This window comes from Neovison vison, chromosome 10 (assembly GCF_020171115.1).
Source record: "Neovison vison isolate M4711 chromosome 10, ASM_NN_V1, whole genome shotgun sequence".
In the NCBI taxonomy this organism is placed as follows: Eukaryota; Metazoa; Chordata; class Mammalia; order Carnivora; family Mustelidae; genus Neogale; species Neogale vison.
Window position 1 is genome coordinate 1,600,647 of NC_058100.1, and position 11,033 is coordinate 1,611,679.

At 46.6% G+C, this 11,033-nt stretch overlaps 1 protein-coding gene across 2 annotated transcripts in view; it reads right to left on the reverse strand.

Annotated features, from left to right (window-relative positions):
* Positions 1-10,616, reverse strand: part of ASH1L (ASH1 like histone lysine methyltransferase) — a 180,157-nt gene extending 169,541 nt beyond the window's left edge. Inside the window, exon 1 of one of the 2 annotated variants that reach the window (XM_044266511.1) lies at positions 10,385-10,616. The gene's annotated coding sequence lies outside the window, so the exon portion shown is untranslated. Of the gene's footprint in view, positions 1-1,915; positions 2,271-10,384 lie in introns of those variants that run through there. The other variant, XM_044266512.1, reaches the window with a different exon arrangement.
* Between the last annotated feature and the right edge of the window lie 417 nt (positions 10,617-11,033).

Genomic DNA, 11,033 nt, shown 5'->3' on the forward strand with positions numbered 1-11,033 from the left:
CCAGTGACAGACCAGAGAAGAAAACAGGACGCAGCTGACCTCACTCTAACTTGTCCAAGCCAGGAATGGTTATCATGCGAATGGATAAGAAGCTTCATGTCTTCTGATACTTCCTTATTTTACTACTAGTTTTTACATTTTATTTAAGTCATCTCTACATCCAACATTGGGCTCAAACTCACCACCCTGGGATCAAAAGTTATATGCTCCTCCAACTGAGCCAGCCAGGCCCCCCAAAACTTCATTATTTTATAAATTTCTATTTCTTTATTTTAGTTTATGTTGTCCTCCACAATGGATATCTACGAAGGTAATGACCATTCTGGCCATCTTTTCAGAGTAATCTAGTAAAAATAGGCACTGTGTTTTAGTTTCACATAAAATGAGTGTTCTGATCTCGGAACAATCAAAAAGCTATTTGACAGAAAATCTGCTCTTCAACCACTTTTTTTGGTCTCTGTCTTTACTAGTACTTGCCAGCTTTTCTTAAGAAGTATTATTTGTGAAATTATCACACAATTCTTTCAGCCGAGGCAGTACGGATTAAATACCTCTAAATGCCAAAGAATACTCCACAATTCATTCCAAGAACTTCATCTCCTGTCTACACTCACTCTCCAGGTGATCTCATCAAGTCCCATGGATCTAAATCACTCTACCTGATCACGCTATCCTGATCAACTACCAAATTTCTATCTGCCCCAATCCTGAGATTTACAGATCAAACTTCCTACTCAATACCTCAACCGGAACAGAATTAGAAACAGAAGTAACAGAAATAATAGGAAAGTCAGTACACATCCAAACCAAATTCTTAAATTTTTGCACTCTTGCAACCTGCCCCTCCCGGTGTTCCAAATTTCAGCAAATGTTCAGCAAAACCCAATGTAAAACCATCATTTTACTCACACCCCACAGCCAATCCAAGTTCTCATCCCCCCACCGTTAGGAACAGACGGCGACCCGGTCTCCCTGACACCAGCCTAAGTGCCCCTCACAACCCTCTCTTGCCTCAAGTGTCACAATGGCCTACCTGGCCACTCTGGTTGCCTCATTCCTGCCTTTCAAAGGGTACTCACTTCCCTGCTCAAACCTCCCAACAGGTTCCTATCAAATCTAGAATAATCTAGAATAAGATCTAGTTACTTAGTCAAGTCTTCTAGGTCTCTCCACTATGTAGCCCATGGCTAACCTCTTTACCTATCTCCTATCATTGATCCCCACCTTGTTTCCTCTGTTCTAGCCCTTTCTTTTCTTAAACACAAACATACTACTGCCTGAGGGCCTGTGCTGTCCCCAGCTGCCTGGCAGCATTCGGGTCTCCACTGCAGTACCACTGCCTCAAAGGACCTCCCTAACCACTGACCACGCCCCACTTCACTTACATGTGCTTCACAGCACCTGCTCTGGAGATGCTATGACATTATATCCATTTATTCAATATCTTACTCAAAGTGAGCACCAATGATTTTTTCTAAGTAATCTCTACACCGAAGGTGGGGCTTGAACTGAAGACTCCGAGATCAAGAGGTGCTCGCTCTAGCGGCTGAGCCGGCCGGGTGCCCCTGAAAGCAATGATTTTTGACTGTTTTTTTTCACTGCTGTACCCCCTGGGCTTAGAACAGTACCTGGTATAACGTAAGAATACAATTAATATTTACTGAATGAAAGTCTACATGTTCCTTCTGTTAGAAGGCATAGGAGACAGAATGTTAGTTTTAATTTTTATTTGACTCTGAACAGAGGAGTTAATCTACTGATGTCCCAAAGGACGAACTGCACGGTAGATCGCCTGGATAAAACACAGGCAGATAATGGAGGGCCTCAAGAGGAAGAGGGTTTTGTCCTAGAACTGACTTGCTCTGGTATAAAATAATCATATTCGAAGACATTCTTTCAGAAAGTTTTACAATACCTTGCTTGAACCACATGTAGATGATGGTAGCACATTGCAGCAGTACTAAAACATCTTGTTCTGGAAGAGTAAAATGAAAATGCTCAAGGACCTTGTTTGGTTCATTCTTCACTGTATTCTAAAGTCTAGCACATACTAAACACTCAATAAACGCAGGTGATTTAGTGAAAGCAACAGGTTCTGCTTTGGAAGGATACACCAGGCTTCTAAAACCAAAGAGATGATCAGATTTAAAAACAGAACTGTGCTGGAGTGCCCGGGAGAGTCTGTCAGTAAACCGTCTGTCGTCAGCTCAGGTCATGATTTCAGGGCCCTGGGACTAAGCCTTGCTTCGGGCTCCCTGCTCAGCAAGGAGTTTGCTTCTCCCGCTCCCTCTACCATGTGCATGTGTGCTCTCTCTCAAAGAAATAAAACCTTTAAAAATAAATAAATACAGGGACGCTTGGGTGGCTCGGTGGGTTGGGCCTCTGCCTTCGGCTCGTGTCGTGGTCTTGGGGTCCCCGCGTCGGGCTCTCTGCTCGGCTCCTCCCCACCCCTCTCTGCCTGCTTGTGATCTCTCTCTCTCTGTCAAGTGAATGAATGGAATCTTAAAAAAATAACAGTAAATAAATAAATACATACATACATTGAAAAGCATCCTAACTAAACCCAATTCAGTTCAAAGACAAAGTTCTCTGCCCTAAAAACTTCAAACTGAAAGATATATTCCTGTTCACTTTAAAGACAAGTACTTGATTTGGTAAGAAGCAGCAGCCAAACATAAAAGCCCAGTCTCAGGGCTCCTGGCTCAGTTGATTAAAGCATGTGATTCCTGATCTTGGGGTTGTAAATTCGAGTTCCATGTTGGGTCTACACAGAGATTACCTAAACATAAAATCTTAAAAAACAAAAAATTAAAAAAGCCTAGTCTAGAGTTAAGTGAGAGAACACAAAAGTAGAATTCACAGGTGAGGGAAAGTAAGAGAACATAAATTGAGAATTAGAAAAAATACATATATATGTAATAAAGTTGTTTATATACATACTTCTAAAATGTATTTTACATGTTCTTACTTCCTATAAGCATTATATGCATGCTAGATCATTTATTTTCCTAAAAAAAATTTCTATTTCTAGGAAATAAGAGAAATAGTCATAGCAAATCTGTATTATGTACTTGCTACATGACACTACCTAGGCACTTCTCATGTATTACCTGGTACAATCTCTCAACAACCCTGTGCTGTATTACCATCATCTTACAGTCAAAAAAACCAAAGACCTTAAGTATTTGCCTGAAGATTACACCGTAAGTAGCAAAACTGGGACCTGAGCCTAGTCAATCTGATTTCTGAGTCCATGATCTTAATCACTATTTCAGATTTTCAACAAACTGAGGGGGAAATGCACCGACGTGCGGGCTGGGGGATCTGCTCACTCCTCAGAAAAGCAATCCTACCAAGTCTTCACTGGCTGGACGCATGTAATGCTAATGAATGACGCACGGATGAGGATGGGGAAGGGGTAGAGTGTTCTAGGAGAAGTTTTTTTGAGTAACTAAAACATAACAATTATTTTCTTGACTTTAATCTTTGTGAGAAATAACCTTTATTTAACAGTAACAGCGTATTATGATGTTGTCTAGGCAGAGTGTGTGGAACACAGCTCCACTGTTGTTCTGTGGATCTCTTAAGTACAAAACCCAACTTTACATGGTACTGAGGACACAGGAAATCCTAGGAAAACAGGCAGAAAGTGCAGATCCAAACTGCAGTTCCTAACTCATCCTGCTATGTTATTCTCATTTTTATGCCTTCGCAGATATCTTCTGCTACCAAGAACGTCTCCTCTAAGCCTTACTGAGTAACTCGTATTTATCCTTTAAGACCTGGCTCTTCCCCCTTGCAGGAAGCTATACTTAACCTTTTTGTTCTCTCCACAGAGTTAATAAATTTCTCCCTTCTCTACCTGGGAGAAATGTACTACACTGTGTATTCTAGCGTTTGTTAACAGGATGATCTTCCTACTAGATTCACTACTTTCTGAGGCAGGAAAAAAAAAAACCCTTCTCTTTTCCTAACACCTAAGTACAGAAATGGAGATGAGATAAGCATCAGAAAAATGTCAGCCGGCTGAATGAGAGATGAATAGAAAAAATACTTGTTTTTATTTGTCTTTTTTCGTTTTTCAAGATTTTTAAAAAATTTATTTATTTGACAGAGAGAGATCACAAGTAAGCAGAGAGACAGGCAGAGAGAAAGGGGGAAGCCGGCTCCCCGTTGAGCTGAGCGCCTGACTCAGGGCTCGATCCCAGGACGCTGGGATCATGACCTGAGCGGAAGGCAGAGGCTTTAGTCATTGAGCCACCCAGGCGCCCCCATTTGTCTTTTTTAAAGTAGGCTCCAGGCACAGGATGGAGATCAAGACCTGAGCTGAGATCGCGAGTCCAAGGCTTGACGGACCGAGTCACCTGGGTGCCACAGAAAGAACACCTGCTGAACGGAATTTAACTGTGACTTTATCTACATTTATATAACATTTTTTCTTTACACACACAAAGTTAAATTAAATCTCTCCTTGTAGTTTCAAGGTGATTACTCTTTTTTTCTTTGATATGTTTCTGCGTCTAAACTTGAACTTCCTCAAGTGCTGTCACTTCACTTGGTGTAATCTGCACTTAAGATGTACACCCTCCAATCTTCTTTGAAGACCTTTATATTCCATAAAATATGTACCCTGGAATTATCATAAATGACTTATTCAGTCCCCCATATCTTCAAATGTCAGAGTTAACAGTTTCTTCGTTCAAAGACAATCTTTTAAATTCTCTCCATTAAGCACTATTAGGCTTCTTATATTAGTAAACATTTAAATTCTGGTGCTTCCATTTTCAGCAATGCTCAATTTAAGAAACCATATCATAAGGAATATCATCTCCATATTCTAAATAATGTCCCTTGTAATAAGAAGCCAACAATATAGTTACTTTCTAATCGGACACTGTCCACCTGGGGTTTTAGGACAATTAGGACGGAAAGAGAAGACTGATTTGGTACCAAGTGTGGAAGAGATAAAATGTAAAACAAGTCAAAAACTCATGATTTATTTACTGTGGGACTCTAAGATATAACAAAAGATAAGTTAATCAAAGTTTCACTAGTGACAGAACTCACACTCATAATTTTAACTGTCAACTTTTTATAGAAGGCTAAATTCTACTTTACTAGTAATCACTTCAAATCTCTACATTTGATTTATCTTTGTAACAACAGGAAATGTACTTTCTTTTTCTACAATGTTTCTATCCTCATCATAATTGCCAATGGTTTGTAGTTAACAACTGAAGCAATGATACGGACTTTCAATTGTCTGCAATTAAACTTTCAAAATTCAAAACAATGTTATTTCATACCATCCAAGATTAATTTAAACCAATTTCAGCTCCTGTTCAACATCTCCAGTATTACCTGGTTTCTCTGTGGTCATTAGATTCAGTTAGAAAATCAAGAGCAAGAAGAACTCAGAAATGTTTTCAGCGCCTTGTTACTAGCACTTAAAAAAAAAAAAAAGACTCTAAGAGACACATTATTTCTCACTCGTACATTAGAAAAAAGCTGAAAAGCTTTTCTGGCAAACACAGGAACTGTTTGCATTTTTCAATGCAAACATCTAAAAAGCAGTGAGGTGAATTCTATTCCGTTCATTTCTCATAGTTTGCAGAGGCAATCCTTACACGTAAAATGGGTTAGAAGTAGTTTCATTCCACTTATCATCACTTTAATTTAAAAAGTTATAGAGATCTAACTATGGAGAAATATTTCCCCATTAAAGTGTAAAAAGAACGCATACACTTAAGTATTTATGAATGAAATTATATAATATATAAAAGATTTGCTTCAAAATAAGCAAAGCAGGGGAGGCGAGGTGGCAGCGAGGCCAGCAGGTAGGGACTCAGGGTCGCAACCGGTGGTACTGACTGCTGAAGCCAGGGGCTGAATCCAGAAGAACTCCCTACACTCGTCTCTTCATTTCTGTATGTTTGAAATTTCCCATGTTTAAAAAATGAACAAAATGAAATGGAAAAAGTACACAATCCTGTCATCAACTTGAGTATGTCTGAGAGCAAAGGATGAAAAGCTATGAAAAGCAAAACCAATCAATGCTAAAATAAATTTTAGATTCTTCAAATATACAAAAGTTAGCTGTCCAACAAAGGCAACAAAACTCTTGAAATAACAAGGTTATTACATTTCTGTCATCACTTAAATCTATAATTTATTATGTTGTGTCAACATCACACTGCCACTGACCACCACCAATGAGGCAGTCACTAAAATACTGATCTCTAAAACATGAAATGTAAGCTTGACAGTTATCATTTACTAAAAAGACAAATCCTAAGTTTGAAAATCTAACATCTCAGTACAAAAGAATATAAACAAAACCAAAAAAATTACAGGCAATTTAAAGAAAAAATAATTTTAGGGGCACCTGGGTGGCTCAGTGTGTTAAGCCTCTGCCTTCAGCTCAAGTTATGATCTTGGGGTCCTGGGATCAAGCCCAGCATCGGGCTCTCTGCTCAGCGGGGAGCCTGCTTCACTCTCCCTCTCTCTCTCTCTCTGCCTGCCTCTCTGCCTACTTGTGATCTCTGTCAAATAAATAAATATAAAAAAAATTTTTAAAAATAGCAAAATAACTCAAAATTAAACAAAAATTACTTTCACTTCCCCTCTTTTATGGCAACCAGGTTAAAGACATGTCAGGCTTCTAGAAAGGCTGCCACAAAGCAGACTTCACAGCAGACATAAGGAAGATTATGTATGACCTTTAAACAACTCAGACCAACACACATGACTCAAATAGCAATATGAAATTCTTAACTACAGATGCATCACCTACAGATAGGGTAAAACTTCTCTACTGTGTACAGGCAGTCATTCTGGCAGGACTAAATGTGGCCACTTCTCTATTTGTAAGTCCTGGAAGACTTAGGATAAAACCTCAAGTGGTACAGCTAATGCCATAAAGACACAATGCCTAGCAAGATATAGAGGAATAAAGTTATGCTCCATACTTTATTTATTTTTTAAAGATTTTATTTTTATTTGACAGAGACAGTGAGAGAGGGAACACAAGCAGGGGAAGCTAAAGCGGGAGAGAGAGAAGCAGGCTTCCCACTGAGCAGGGAGCCCTAGGTGGGGCTCAATCCCAGGACCCCGGGATCATGATCTGAGCCAAAGGCAGAAATCTAAAGACTGAGCCACCCAGGCCCTCCTATGCTCCATATTTTAGAACACAACTCAAAAATATGACATGAAAATTGCTTTCGTTCCGTGATCCTTAGATTCTGAATAATTTCTTGTAATTATTATAAGCATTTTTAAATTATCAAGTATCTCATACAACCAAGACTATATATATATATATATATATGTATCTATATGCACAGATACACACTACATGCGTATGAAAAACATATTATTTTAAAAACCCACAAATTTAGGGGCATCTGGGTGGCTCAGTGGGTTAAAAACCCACAAATTTACTATCCAAGTTAAAAATTAGAGAAAACATTAAACTTTTCACAAATTTCCATGACATTCTTACACAGAGACCATGACAATAAAGAGTAGAGAAAACTGCACCATTTTTTCTTCAGATCTTTCCATTATCTTAATGAATCCTGTAATCTGTGCTATCAAAACACCTTTCTGAATGTCTGGTTCTTTCAAAAACGCAGTACGTATTTTAAATACCTAGTACTAGATGCATGGGTAGTCTGTCAAATAGCTGCTGCATTTTACCCCAGTAGAGTTTCTTGGATGCATGTACCCCCCCAACCAAAAACTTACTACATAAATACACTGAGAACAAGACAAGGAAGGCAACCAAAGTATGCCTCCTTTTCAAAAACACCAGATGACACCAAAACACATTTCATAGTTACAAAGTTGCATACAGAGTGGGAAGGCTTCATAGCTTCCTAAGAATTAATAATGGCAAAAACTCTGCAGTTAAGTCATGAAACCTCAACTTCTAGAAATATTCTTCCCTCCTTCTTGCCCTTCTGAAAACCAACCCCATCACAGAATCCTCAGCTTCAAGTGGATTAGAATCTGTCCAAGGACAGAGCCCATACATTACTCATCTGTGTGTCCCCTGCACATAATTCAATTGATAGTTTGTTACATATAACACAAATCCAGTAAATGAGCTTCGGAAGCTTGAATCCCAATGCAAAACCAGAAAGAGGAGTTTAAGAATAAAAAGGAAAAAGAATAAAGCCATAAATATCTGAGCAATATGTTTTCTTACCACCTAATTCAGAATCCTGTACTAACGTTGCAAAATCGAGTTTATAAAAAGAGTAAAAGACACGACCTTAAAGTTCTCCTCACTTTCAGCACACCAAAAACTGTCACAGAATCTTTGTCACCTAAAACTCATACCAACATCTTCATCTCCAAACAAAGCTCCATGTATTTTAAAAGGCTTTCAAATGAGACCTAAATATGAAAAGGTTCTACTTCATCACAATTTCAGTTCCTGAAACCGACTGCATCATTTGTGTGACTGTGTTAAAGCTCGTTTATCAGTGAGGACCTGTCATCAGAGTCTCAGAAGGATAAGTGACCCCCAAAAAACTTTAAGAACTACTAATCTAGCCTATCAAAAATACTCTGTTTTCCAGAGATGCACCGTTATGCTGTCTTCCTTCAAGCATTTCCCCCTCATAGTCACTGATGGGATCCTTATAGTCTTCAGAGAACTCCTTCAGCCCAGCCAAAAAGTTCCAATATCCACAGGAATGTCCAGCAACAATGACCAGATCCCCAAAACAGTATACGCATAAATGTCAACAGAAGATGCAGGAGGCGCGCGTGTCCCAGACCTGCCTGCTTTCAGATGGGTCAACAGACTCGCTTGCTTCCGTGTCAACCTGCCCCGGAGAGTAAATTCCCTCCACACTCCACAGACTTTTTAGGAAAGTTTTAGTTTCAACCCCAACACTGACTCGTCCTTGTCGCTGGCCTTAACCTACCTCTGCCACGGCAAGTCCCCTCAGAGGCACCCAGGTTGTTTCCACAGGGTCACCTCGATTACTCTCCCCCCAAGGCAGGGACCACTCGCTGAGTAACTGCTCAGTCAACTCGGTGAATACATCTGTGGGACGAAGGGGAGAAGGTCCTCCCGCCCACAGACTTCGAGAGAGGCGGCCAGCAGTCCCCCAGCGGCCGCAGGGCCGGCCGGAGCCGAGCAGACATGCTCCCCGCACCGCACACGCCGGGCGTCAGGGGCCGACTCCTCCAGCAGCAAGAGCTAACCCGGTGTGGACGGCCGCTTCCTACAGGCCACCCTGCGGGGCCGGCCCACGGTCGTGCGCACGTGCGACCCAGCTCAGCCCCGGCAGCCGCGCGGCCAGGCGCCCGCGCCCCCGGCTCCCCGGGAAGCCGGACGGTGCGGGACACCCTGCGGGGCCCGGGCGAACGCGCCGCCGGACAAGCAGGCACCGCACTCGGGCACAGCCTCAGCGTGGCCACCCACTCGGCGTGACCTTGGGGAAAGGATGTCGTTCCGCCTCCACTCCCCGCTCCGTGACGGGAAATCGGGCCCCGCACCGCGCGCGCACGGGCGCAGGACCGCACCGCAGCGGGCGCCGTTGCGAGCAGCCTCCCGGCCCGGCCGCAGGAAGGCCGCCCGTGCCTCCCAGGCCGTCGGGGCTCGCGCTGGCCCGACCGGCCGCCGCCCGAGGACGGCCCCCACCGGCACGACCGGCCGGGACGAGCGCCCCGTCCCCGGCCGCACACACAGACGCGGCGCCGAGGGCGCTACCGCCATGGCTCCCCCGCGCCGGCAGCAGCGGGCGCTCCCAGGCGGCGCAGGGCGCGGGCACGGCCGGCGGCGGGGGGGGGGGGGGCAGGCGGCCCGCTCCGGGACGCGGCGAGGCGCGCGGGGAACTCCCGCACACTTGCACGGACCCCAGCCAACTCTCCCGGAACACTTTCCGGCCCCGCGCGCCCACACCCGCACACCGACAGCTCACGGCCACACTCGCCGTCCCCGTCCGGACTCCCCAGGACACCCGCTCAACTCGCACCCCGGGCCGGACCGCGCGCGCCGGACCCGGCACCCCCGGCGGGCCCCCCCACCCCGCCCCTGCCCGCGGGGCCGGGGGATGCTCCCGCCGCGCCTCCGCCGCGCGCCAACTAACCTGTCAGGGGCCCGGGCGGCTCCGCCTCCGCCCGCCGACTTTCCCGCCCCTCCCCCAGCCCCGGAGCCCGCCCGCCAGGGACACCCCTTCCTCCCCCCCCCCGCCGGGAGGGACTTCCCGGGCCGCTCAGGATCCCCTCGCCTCGCTCCCCTCCCCCACCCCGCCGCCGCTCTCCCGGAGGTCCAGGTCCGGGAGGTGACAGGGGCGCCCGGGCCGCCCAGGCTCGCCTCGCGCGCGGAGCACTTAGGCCCGAAGCCTCCGCGGGCGGCTCTGCTCACCGTGTCAGAGGCCGAGGCCGAGCGAGAGGAGAGTGCAGGGAAGTGGGGAAGGGGGGCGGCCGCCAAGCAGGCTCCTCGGCGGCCCCGGGTCGGCGGCGGCTCCCTGCCGCTTGTCAGGAGGCGGCCCGCGGGGGCGCGGACGGGCGGAACCGCGAGCGAGGAGAAGGGCAAGGCGTGCGGCCGGGCAGGGGCCACCGAGGGGAGGCGGTCCCGCAACCCAGGCGGGGATCGACTGCCCCTCCGCAAAGCGAACCCAAAATGGCGGCGGGAGCGGCGGCGGCAGAGCGGCGGCGGCGGCGGCGGCTCGGGAGGGAGGGCGGGCGCGAGCGAAGGGCGCCGCGCGCCCCCCCACCTCCCACCAGGCCCTGCCCGCGGCGCCCCCCCCGGCCCCCACTCGGGCGGCGGAGCGCGCACGCCCGCCCGCACGCGCCGGACGGCCTCCGGGCTCGCCGCTCGCTCTCCCCCCGACCCCCGCCTTCGGCCGCCTGGCGCGCCCGCCGGCCCGTCGGCGCTCGCTCGGGGGCGCCCGCTCGCACGGCCCTCCGCCCCCCCTCGGCCCCTGTCAGGACGGCCGGGCGCGGGCCCTCACGCGTACCTTCGGCGGCGCGAGCCCCAGCCTCCTCCTCCTCCACCGCCTCTTCTTTCCTCC